The sequence below is a fragment of the Nicotiana tabacum genome, chromosome 11 (assembly GCF_000715075.1).
Source record: "Nicotiana tabacum cultivar K326 chromosome 11, ASM71507v2, whole genome shotgun sequence".
Lineage (NCBI taxonomy): Eukaryota > Viridiplantae > Streptophyta > Magnoliopsida > Solanales > Solanaceae > Nicotiana > Nicotiana tabacum.
The window spans coordinates 91,930,936-91,943,908 of record NC_134090.1 but is presented as its reverse complement, the minus strand read 5'-3'; the positions used below and the strand labels follow the sequence as shown (position 1 = coordinate 91,943,908).

The following is a 12,973-nucleotide window of genomic DNA, read 5'->3' as shown; positions in this document are numbered from 1 at the left end:
TTGCCTTTTGTTAACAAAAAAATCAAAGCCATAATTAACTAGTGTTCTGAATAAACCTATTTGTTTTAAATTAATTATTCCGTTAATAATTTATACTACAAACTAAAGGAGAACTTTTTGGTGTATTGGTGCCTTAGTGGTGTTTGGGCTACACAAAATAACTTTAATTGTAGGCAGAGATGGAAGAAACAACACATTCTCCATTATGTTGAGCTGATCAAATTCTACAAATGCCAGAATTGGAGTTTCATCTAGACAAACTAGGCACTGAATTTCCGATACTTATGATACATTATTCTGGTTGCCTAATTTCTTCAGTCATTCTAATCACTTCATCCATTGCAGGCCTCATATGAGGCACCTTTGTTACACATGAAAGTGCAATCTGAAGCATCTGCACCATCTCTTGTTGAATATTCTGGTACTTCATCAGCTCTACATGGAAAACATCAGCTGTCCATTCCTCTCTAACAACAGACCGAACCCACCTAGGCAAATCGACTATGTAATCGTGCCCTGACATTGGAAGAGGGGATTTTCCAGTGAGCAACTCAAGAAGCAACACTCCAAAGCTGTAAACATTGTTGAAGTTTGGCAAAATGCCAAAGTCCCACATTGGTTGGGAGTTAAGTTTGGAGGGGATTTTTCCCCTATAAAAGAAGGCCTAATGTTTAGGATTGAGACACACCTCTCATTTGCCTTCTCATCTGTTTAAGGCATTTGTATCTTCTCTCTTTAGTATTATTTCACTTGTATTTTGGAGTGGAATAAAATATTTGGTTGTGTCCGAGGAGTAGGCAGAATTAGCCGAACCTCGTAAATTCTGGTGTTCCCTTTATTATTGCTTTATTGTCTTATTTATTATTTGGTGGCTGTCATAATTTTTGGTATAGTAGTTGTGACTTATTCACACTCTATACATTTGGCTTCCGCAACAATTGGTATCAGAGCCAAGGTACTGTCTAAGTATGCCCTGTGGTTGCAGCATAGTCTGATCTTCCACATCAGAAAAGATTTATCTTGGTAACTGAGTCAAGGTTCTGTCTGAGTATGCTCTGTGGTTGCAGCTTAGTCTGATCTTCCACACCAGAAAGGAAATAATCTTGATTTGTGTCGTCAGCTATTAAATAATATTTGTGTCAAAGATGGGAGACAATAAACAAGAAGAATCTACATCAAGTGTCAACAATACGTCATCATTGGCATCTTCGCTTATGACAAGAATTGTGTCAAATGCGAAATTTGCGGTCGAAATATTTGACGGGTCCGGACATTTTGGGATGTGGCAAGGCGAGGTTCTAGATGTCCTTTTTCAACAAGGGCTAGATCTGGCCATTGAAGAAAAGAAACCAGATGTTATTGGAGAAGAAGATTGGAGAATTATCAACCGTGTTGCTTGCGGTACCATTCGATCCTACCTTGCTAGAGAGCAGAAATATCCATACACAAAGGAAACTTCTGCATGTAAATTATGGAAAGCACTGGAGGATAAATTTTTGAAGAAAAACAGTCAAAATAAATTGTACATGAAGAAGAGACTGTTTCACTTCACCTATGTTCCTGGTACCACGATGAATGAACATATCACCAGTTTCAATAAGTTGGTTACAGATTTGCAAAATATGGATACAACTTATGATGATGGTGACTTGGCCTTGATGTTGTTGGCGTCACTTCCTGATGAGTACGAGCACCTTGAAACTACTCTACTCCATGGAAATGACGAAGTTTCTCTCAGAGAAGTTTGTTCGGCTTTGTACAGCTATAAACAAAGAAAGCGAGAAAAACAGAAGGGCGGAGAAGGAGAAGCACTATTTGTGAGGGGTCGTCCTCAAAATCAAACGAGGACAAAGAAGGGAAGATCCAAGTCAAGATCCAGACCCAGCAAAGATGAATGTGCCTTTTGTCGAGAAAAAGGGCACTGGAAGAAAGACTGTCCGAAGTTGAAGAATAAGGCCAAACATAACAATGGAAAGGCCATTATGGATTCAAATGTAGCTGATTGTGATGATTCAGACTTCTCATTAGTTACAACAGAGTCATCAACATCTTCAGACATATGGTTGATGGACTCGGCTTGTAGCTATCATATGTGTCCCAACAGGGACTGGTTCGTGGAATTTCAAGAAGGAGAATATGGAGTCGTCCACACAGCGGATAACAGCCCTCTTACCTCATATGGCATTGGTTCAATACGATTAAGGAACCATGATGGAATGATCAGAACATTGATAGATGTTCGATATGTACCGGATTTGAAGAAGAATCTCATCTCTGTGGGAGCCCTAGAATCAAAAGGGTTCAAAATCATTGCAGAAAATGGAGTGATGAGAGTATGCTCCGGTGCACTAGTGGTAATGAAGGCTAATCGGAAGAATAATAATATGTACCGCTATCGTGGCAGTACAGTTATTGGGACAGCGACAGTGACATCCAGTGACGACAAAGAGGCAGAAGCAACCAAGCTATGGCACATGCGCTTGGGACATGCTGGAGGAAAATCCTTGAAAACTCTATCAGATCAAGGATTGTTAAAAGGAGTAAAGGCTTGCAACTTGGAGTTTTGTGAGCATTGTGTCAAAGGGAAACAGACAAGGGTTAAATTTGGTACAGCGATCCATAATACTAAAGGCATTTTGGATTATGTACACTCTGATGTTTGGGGTCCTTCCAAAACACCTTCATTGGGTGGGAAGCACTATTTTGTAACCTTTGTTGATGATTTTTCTCGAAGAGTGTGGGTGTATACAATGAAAAACAAAGATGAAGTGCTGGGAATTTTTCTCAAATGGAAGACGATGGTGGAGAATCAAACAGGAAGGAGGATCAAGTGTATTCGCACAGACAATGGAGGTGAATACAAAAATGATCATTTCAATAAGGTCTGTGAAAATGATGGCATCGTCCGACACTTCACTGTTAGACATACACCACAACAGAATGGAGTGGCAGAACGTATGAACCGGACCTTGCTGGAGAAGGTACGGTGTATGTTGTCCAATGCTGGCTTGGGCAAAGAATTTTGGGCTGAGGCAATTACATATGCATGCCACCTCATTAATCGTCTACCATCTGCTGCTATTGATGGCAAAACACCATTTGAAAAATGGTACGGAAAACCTGCTGTAGATTATAACTCTTTGCACGTGTTTGGCTCAACTGCATATTATCATGTGACGGAGTCAAAATTGGATCCAAGGGCAAAGAAGGCTATTTTTATGGGAATTACTTCTGGAGTCAAAGGATATCGCTTATGGTGCCCTATGACAAAGAAAGTAATATTCAGCAGAGATGTTACCTTTGATGAATTTGCTATGGTAAATAAGGTAACAGAAGATACCAAACAAAATGAAGGTGCTTCTAAGCAGGTGGAGTTTGAGGGAAAATTTATTTTTCCTACACAAGAAGCAGAGGAGGAAACAAATGAAGATTACCCTCTGGAAGGAGAGCCAGTAGAGGAGATTCCAACTCAGGAATCTCAACAACAACTTGAATCAATAGCAACCAGCAGGCCAAAAAGAACAATAACGAAACCTGTTCGTCTCATAGAGACGGTTGCTTGTGCAACCTCAATTGTAGCTGATGATGTTCCTACTACTTATAAAGACGCTGTTCAAAGTTCAGAAGAAGATAAGTGGAGGATTGCCATGAATGATGAGATACAGTCCCTTCATCAGAATCATACATGGAGATTGGCCAATCTCCCGAAGGGAAAGAAAGCAATTGGGTGCAAATGGGTATTTGCAAAGAAGGAAGGATTTCCTAACCAAGTAGATGTTCGCTACAAAGCAAGATTGGTGGCCAAAGGATATGCTCAAAAAGAGGGAATTGATTACAATGAAGTGTTTTCTCCAGTTGTAAAACATTCCTCCATTAGAATTATGTTGGCTTTGGTAGCACAATTGGATTTGGAACTAGTTCAGATGGATGTAAAAACTGCGTTTTTACATGGAAACTTGGAGGAGGAAATCTACATGACTCAGCCAGAAGGATTCAAAGTTGCTGGAAAAGAAAATATGGTGTGCAAACTTGAAAAATCGTTGTACGGATTGAAACAATCTTCTAGACAATGGTACAAGCGATTTGACGAGTTTATGTTGCGGCAAGGGTACAAGAGAAGCAAATACGATCATTGTGTGTATTTGCACAAGCTTAAAGATGGTTCCTTTGTATATCTTCTCCTATATGTTGATGATATGTTGATAGCTTCCAAGAATTCGGAAGAAATTGATAAGTTGAAGATTCAACTGAAGAAGGAGTTCGAGATGAAAGATTTGGGTGAGGCAAAGAAAATTCTTGGCATGGAGATAATTAGAGATAGACGTTCAAAGAAACTCTGTTTATCTCAAAAGGAATATTTGAAGAGAGTACTTCAACGTTTTGGCATAGATGACAAGACTAAGCCAGTTAGTACTCCACTTGCTTCCCATTTTAAGCTAAGTACTACTATGTCGCCAATGGATGAAGCTGAACGAGAGTATATGTCAAAGGTACCATACGCAAATGTTGTTGGTAGCTTGATGTATGCAATGGTTTGCACAAGGCCTGACATTTCACAAGCTGTTGGAGTTATTAGCAGATATATGCACAATCCAGGGAAGGAGCATTGGCAAGCTGTGAAGTGGATTCTACGGTATATTCATAATACTGTAGATGTCGGGTTAGTTTTTGAGCAGGAAGACAATCAGTCTGTAGTTGGATATTGTGACTCAGATTTTGCGGGTGATATGGACAAACGAAGATCAACTACTGGTTATGTGTTTACTTTTGCAAAGGCACCAGTTAGTTGGAAGTCTACTTTGCAGTCAACAGTTGCTTTGTCTACAACAGAGGCAGAGTACATGGCTATTACAGATGCTGTGAAAGAGGCAATTTGGCTTCAAGGATTGCTAAAGGAGCTTGGTGTTGAACAAAAAGGTATCACAATTTTTTGTGATAGTCAAAGTGCTATTCAATTAGCAAAGAACCAAGTTTATCATGCAAGGACGAAGCACATTGATGTTCGGTATCATTTCGTACGAGAAATCATAGAAGAAGGTGGAGTCACGGTGAAGAAAATTCATACTACAGAGAATCCTGCTGATATGCTGACAAAGGTGGTGACTGCGGTCAAGTTTCAACATTGTTTGGATTTGATCAACATTGTTGAACACTGAAGATTGAAGATGAAGACACAACCAAAATTTGTTATTGAGAGAGAATTGAAAATGTGGAATTTTGCCAAGGTGGAGATTTGTTGAAGTTTGGCAAAATGCCAAAGTCCCACATTGGTTGGGAGTTAAGTTTGGAGGGGATTTTTCCCCTATAAAAGAAGGCCTAATGTTTAGGATTGAGACACACCTCTCATTTGCCTTCTCATCTGTTTAAGGCATTTGTATCTTCTCTCTTTAGTATTATTTCACTTGTATTTTGGAGTGGAATAAAATATTTGGTTGTGTCCGAGGAGGAGGCAGAATTAGCCGAACCTCGTAAATTCTGGTGTTCCCTTTATTATTGCTTTATTGTCTTATTTATTATTTGGTGGCTGTCATAATTTTTGGTATAGTAGTTGTGACTTATTCACACTCTATACATTTGGCTTCCGCAACAAACATCAGATTTTTGTGTGCCTTTTCGCGTTTCAATCACTTCTGGAGCGCGGTAACCAGCACCCTTATACTTGATCGGTACGTAATTCGTTAGAGTGGTTAAACCAAAATCAGAAATGCAACCATCTAGCTCCTTTGTAAAAAGTATATTGGATGACTTGATGTTTCCATGAATAAACATCAATCCACCTTCAGAGTGGATATGTGCAATTCCTTTAGCTGCTCCTAAACAGATCTTCAATCTGGTGTCCCAATCTAGTGGAGTTCTTCCAATAGCTCTTGTACCTATTATAGCCAATATCATGTGAGAACAAAACCCAGAAGAGGAATCATTATTAATCTGCAGCAAGTTATGACTTTAAGCAATATTCTTCAACACAATGAAAAATGATAATATGAAAATTCTTTAAATTATCAGAACTTAAACTCTTGGAAAAATGTGAAGAATGTATTAGGATGTGTAGGAAAATTGGATCCATCCATAAGGGGTGCTTTAACGCCCAATAAGATTATTAGTTAACCCTAATATTCCCTAAATAAGTACACTTAGTGTCTACATTAAAAATATACTCTAAGCATTATTTTTTCACGCGCTCTTTCTCTTAATCCAAACAAGGGTTTAGACTGTGGTATTGGGTTGCTCCAACACCCCGTGATAACCACCGCCGACCAGTAATTTCAGTCGCGGTTCGATTCATTTTCGCTTCCGCTTCCGCTTCACGAAGAACAAGTAAGTTCTCATTTTACGATTTATGAACTTATCTAATGTGTTTAGATTAACGTGTTCCTTCAGGATGAAATTATAATTTTAATCAGAGTGAAGCAACATATACCATGCAAGGCTGATGACAAGTTACCAGCAGGCTTGTATTCATAAACAAGAAGTTTCTCATCTTTGGAGTAATAATATGCAAGCAGTGACACTATATTAGGGTGTCTTTTAACCCTTCCCACAATCTCCATATTCTGTTCAAACTCCTGTTTAGCAACTCTCACTTCCTTGAGCCTTTTCACCACTACCATTGTTACCTCATCTAAGACAACTCTGTAAGCAGTTCCATAACTCCCTTTACCAAGAGCATCAGTAGAAGCACTCAGCAAATCCTCCAGATCAAAGTTGTAACAACACCCTTTAAAAAACATCAACTTGTTCTTTTCAGAATCTTGCACCCCATTTCCAAACTCCTCTGACTTCTCATTCCTTCCCTCATTTTCCATTTTCTCTTTAACCATGCTTGTTTTATTACTAACTTTCATATTCAAATAGCAGAAGGAGATCAGTAAAACCAGGAGAAAAATTACAGAAGGAACACCTATTGCAATTTCAATGATTGTTCCAGTACTAAGTTTCTTAAAGTTGGTATCTTTGTGTTCTTCATAGATTGCAGGGGGTGGTGCAGAAGTTGAAAAACAGCTATTTAGAGGTGTCCCACATAAATTAGAATTTCCCACAAAAGAAGAAAGTGAACTTCTTGAGGGAATATGGAACTGAGCCATTTAGCATGTTATAACTCAAATTCAAAAGACTTAACCTTGAGGCATCAAGATTGGGAATTGTTCCAGACAATGAATTGAACTGTAGGTTCAACACAGACAATCTAGTCAAATTCTTGATTGAAGGGGGTATTTCTCCAGTAAAAGAGTTAAAAGAGAGATTAATTACACCAAGTTTAGGTGACAAAAAAATAGGAATATCTCCAGAGAAATTATTGTGTTGAAGGTAGATGGAGTGGAGAGAAGGGATTGAAAGGATATCAGAAGGAAGATTTCCATTAAGATTGTTTGCTCTTAGGCTAAGAACTTTGAGAGCATCTAGTTTTCCTATACTATTGGTTGGGATATGTCCAAAAAGTCCAACACCAGGCAAATGGATTGCAATAACTCTGGTTCCATCTTTATTGCAAGTGATACCAATCCAAGATTTGCATATTGGTAAAGCAAAGTTCCAGTTGAGTTTTCTAACATGTGGTACAGATGCCGCAAATTGAAGTAGAGCTTGTCTATCAGATTCAAGATTAGCAGTAGTGTGAGGAAGAATTGTAAGCAAGGAAAGAAAAATGGCAATGGTAGAGGGTAGAGCTTGGATTTTCATTATGTTTTTTCTACTCAGAATATGCAAATAAAGCAAGAGCATGAAGCAAAATCAGCTACCATTGTTCCCAAGATATTTAGTGAGAATTTTAGAGCCCCCTGCCAGTAAACTATGTAGTCCAGAAGAATTAGCAAACGACAGAAGGTAAGAAGAATGAGAACATACTTCTATTTCATCTTTGAAATGTCACAATAAGAAAATCATTGATTATAAAGCAAGCAGCAACGCAGAAACTAAGCCTTCTGATTTGTAGTTTTAAATATAGGATTCTATTATATTAACGCAAGAATTTTTAATTTATCGGTGCAAATTAACCGGCTATAGCATGTTACTATTTTATATTCCGGTGCAAATTACATGTCAACTTAGCTGGTTCGTATAATTAAAGAATCTATGCGTTGTCAGTATATGGGACATAAGTACAATTAACTCTATATGAAAAGTTATAAATTTATCAATATATGTTCGGAGGAAAGGTGACTGAGCTATTCAATTTATTACAGAAACCTTCCTCGTTGTTTTTGGAAGACACCAAAGAAGGGGAAGTTCATTTTAATTAACATATATGTTTTATTAAGGATTTATTCACGACGAAAACTTAATCTATATGAAACGTTATAGCTAAGTATGATTGAACTATTGAATACTTTACTTGTTCACCTGTGACAGTTTTGGGATACAATAAATTCACCATAAGAGTCTCCCACCTAATTCGTTGTGCTTTTTAGTGTAAAGTCATTTTTGGAAGAAAAGAAAGTCATTCTTTTCCATCCTTAGCCCACTAAAACAGCACGATACAGGTTTCTTATCGTATTTAATAATTATATTCATCGTCATAAAACTTGAAAAATGCAATTAAAATTGGAGTACTTTGCTTATAGATGCATTATCCAAAACAAACAATTCAAATTAAAAATAAAAATAATAAGAGTTAAAGAAAGAGAGGGAAGCCTAAAATCCCTCACGGAGATTTCCTCTGGGGGATACTTGGTTCCACGTTCGTAATGAAGATTTGAGACATCTTTTGTATATATTTTATAAAATTGGAAGGGAAGAAGAATTGACTTTTTAACAAATAAACAAGGTATAGACTATAGTCCCCTAAAAGTTGATGAAATTTTCGTAAAACACACATTAAAAAATATAGAGTTGAGATTATGAAATTAAATAATTGTTATTGTTCTAGCCAAAAGTGAAGCTTCATTGTATAAGCAAGTTTAAAATAAAAAAAAAAATCATCAAGTGATGTGGTGCAGTGGATGGGATTGTTCCTCCCTTAACCAGAGATCTTGAGTTCGAGCGCTGAGTATGGAAAAATCTTTGGTAGGGAGCGCTACCCCCCGAATGGGGCCTTACCCGATGCGAATTCGGATATAGTCGGGCTCCAATGCAGGTACCGGACACCGGATGGAAAACCAAAAAAAAGTTTAAAATAAAAAAAGCACATATGTCCAATTCATGACTTCTTTGATGTGGAAAAGTAGAATTGGCCAAATAAAGGGGCAGTTATCCAGCAGGATCAGTACCTCATGAACACGTTGTACATCATCCACTTGCGATTGTACTTTCTCGGGTAGTTTAAGAATTTGCCATAGCATTTTATCAATATATGTTACAAGAAAGTATACTAAAACTAAGGAAGTGAATGCTAGTATATAAAGCGACAGGGAAAAGGTGATCCCCATGTTGCTCCCAAATGAACACGTAAGTATCCCCATGAGGACTTCAGGAGTTGCGGACGCTGATCCGTCGTACCTCAAGTCTCCGCAAATGTCCAATCCGAGCACGCTAATAACTGCCGTTGGGACCGACTCCAAAATCTGCACAATGTGCAAAGTGTAGTATCAGTACAACCGACCCCATGTACTGGTAAATGTTGAGTCTAACCTCGACGAAGTAGAGACGAGGTTAAGGCAGGTCACCTACACCATAACCTGTACGCAGTATATATAATAATAACAAAAAATAGGAATACTCAACAAAAATTAACAGTCAACTAAAAATGATAACCTCAACCTCAAGAATAAACCACGTCATTCAGAATTACCAATCTTTAACAGTTCAAATGTAAATACCGGAAAACTAACATAGCTCAAGAAATGGAAACATAAAGGTTGTTGCAGCGCGCAACCCGATCCCACCAGACAACACAAAATTCTCCCTTATTTCACCGTAACAATATCATTATATATATGTTGCGGCGCGCAACCCGATCCTACCATATGTCAATATCAATATCATAATTCACCCTTATTTCGTCGTATCAATTCACCCTTATTTTACCTGTTGCGGCATGCAACCCGATCTCACCGTATAAAACGCATTCACCCTTACTCCACCATATCAATCCACTCTTATTACACCTGCTGCGGCGTGCAACCCGATCCCACTATATCAGTACCAAATACTCAAAGCACAATCAAATCAATGGTACTACCACAAAGCCTTTACAGTCAATAAATACCAAACTGAACCCAAAGGGAACTTGTACAGTAAAGAAATCTATACGAGTAATACTAAACAGCGAAACCAATCCAGCAGATGACCATTAAAAGGTGCTAATAAATCAATTTAAACAAATAAAGGGAGTCATGAAACTATAGAAGAACTAATATCATGAACACGAGAAGATATTGAATAATAAGTAGCAATTAGGCATGGGAAGCATATAGAGCATATAATAGTTATGAAAGGAAAGAAAATAATTAAGGAAAAGCGGTAAATCAGGGAAAATAGATAATTCGGCGGCATATAAGCACTCATAACCTCGCATATACGTCGCTCACATGAAAATCACATAGCACATAGTCTGAGGATTCCTAATTCCCTCAAGTCAAGGTTAAACACAACATTTACCTCACTCCAAAGACCACTCAAAGCTCAATCATAGCTTTGCCTTTCAAACACGCCTCTGAACCAACAATATCTAACAAATTACCAATCAAACGATTCAAAAAGAGCCTTAGGATCCACGATTGCAAAAGATTCAATTTAGGTCATTTATGAAAAAGTCAACAAAGGTCAACTCCCAGCTCCTCTTGGTCCAAACTCGAAATTCGGACCAAAAACCGATTACCCATTCACCCCCGAGCCCGATATGTGATTTGTTTTGGAATCCAACCTCAATTTGAGGTCTAAATCCCCAATTTACCAAATCCCTAGTTTCTATCCAAAAGTCCCCAATTCTACCATGAAAACTCTAGATATTAGGTTAAAAACTTGTGAAATGTAGTGAAAGATTGAAAGAAAATAGGTTAAAATCACTTACCAATGATTTGGAGAAGAAAGAGTCTTGGAAAAATCGCCCCTAGGGTTTTGTTGTTTTGAAAATTTGAAGAATGAGTGAAAATCCTGTTTTTCCCTTCTTTTACCCAACTGCAGTTATCGCAATTGCGATGATCGTAATTGTGATCAATTCCTCGCAAATGCAAGGAATCTCTAAGCCTGCTACTGTTGCAAATGCGAGCCAAGGTCCTTCGCAAAAGCGAATTTCTGACTCGCAAATGCGAGTCTGCCTTGATCAGATCCTAGTCGCAAATGAGACAATTTGCCCGCAAATGTGAACCCTGCTCCCATCACATTTGCATGCTTCTCTGCGCAAAAGCGAAGCTGACCCAGCCCCCTCCCTCTTCGCGTTTGCGATCAAGTCCTCGCAAATGCGAGATATGCAGACCTGATGCACAAGCTATGTTTTTCTAAGTTCAATTCACTCTGTATCCTATCCGAAACTCACCCGAACCCTCGAGGCTACAAACCAAACTTGCACACACGTCCTAAAATATCATACGAACTTGCTCGTGTGATCAAATCGCTAAAATAACACCTATAACTATGAATTAAACACCAAATCACATGAAATTTTCAAGAACACTTTAAAACCTCCATTTTCACAACCGGACGTCCGAATCACGTCAAACTAACTCCGTTTCTCACCAAATTTCACAGAAAAGTTTTAAATATTATGATGGACTTATACCAGGCTCTGAAATAAAAATATTGACCCGATATTAACAAGACCAAGCATCAATCAATTCTTAAAAACCATTAATTTTTCGGACTTTCAATTTTAAACAAAAATTCATATCTCGAGCTAGGGACCTCGGAATTTGATTCTGGGCATACGCCCAGGTCCCAAATTATGATTCAAACCCACCAAGACCGATAAAATATGGATCCGGGTCCGTTTTCTCAAAACATTGACCAAAGTCAACTCAATCTAACTTGTAAGGCAAAAATATTTGTCGGTTTTTAACATATAAGCCTTCAAGAAAAAAACCTAGACCGTGCATGCAAATCGAGGAAGGATAAAATAAGATATTTAAGGCTTTGGAACATAGAATTTAGTTCTAAAACATGAGATGACCTATCAGGTCATTACATTCTCCACCTCTAGAACAACCGTTCGTCCTAGAACAGACATAGAAAAGTACCTGAGCTGGTGAAAAGGTGGGGATATCTACTCCGAATGTCCGAATCGAACTTTCAAGTAGCTGCCTCGACGAGCCGGCCTCTCCACTACACTCGAACTGAAGGATAACTCCTTGGTCTCAACTGGCGAACATGCCGGGCTAGAATAGCTACCGGCTTCTTCTCATAAGTCAAATCCTTGTCTAACTGAATAGAACTGAAATCTAGTACATAAGATGGATCACCGTGATACTTCCGGAACATAGACACATGGAATATCAGATGAACTGCTAACAAACTAGGTGGCAATGCAAGCTTGTAAGCAACCTTACCCACTCTCTGAAGAATCTTAAAAGGTTCGATGTACCTAGGGCTCAACTTGCCCTTATTACTAAACCTCATTACACCCTTCATGGGTGACACACAGAGCAACACTCTCTCTTCGACCATGAATGCAACATCACTAACCTTACGGTCGACATAACTCTTCTGCTTGGACTGACCTATGCGAAGCCTATCCTGAATGATCTTAACCTTATCTAAGACATCCTGTACCAAATCTGTACCCAATAACCAAGCCTCCCTCAGCTCAAACCATCCAACCGGCGATCGACACAGTCTACCATATAATGCTTCATAGGGATCCATCTAGATGCTCGACTAATAACTGTTGTTGTAGGCAAACTCCGCAAGTGGAAAGAACTGATCCCAAGAGCCTCTGAAGTCTATAACACAAGTGCGGAGCATATCCTCCATTATCTGAATAGTGCGCTCGGATTGTCCGTTTGAGGATAAAATACTATGCTCAACTCAACCTGCATGGCCAACTCACATTGTACTGCCTTCCAAAAAAAAAGATAAACTATGTACCCCGATCAGAAATGAT

The 12,973-nt window shown here is 38.6% G+C and overlaps 1 pseudogene; it reads right to left on the bottom strand.

The window, feature by feature from the left end:
• Positions 1-292: 292 nt before the first annotated feature.
• Positions 293-7,833, bottom strand: LOC107794553 (putative inactive receptor kinase At5g58300; annotated as a pseudogene).
• Between the last annotated feature and the right edge of the window lie 5,140 nt (positions 7,834-12,973).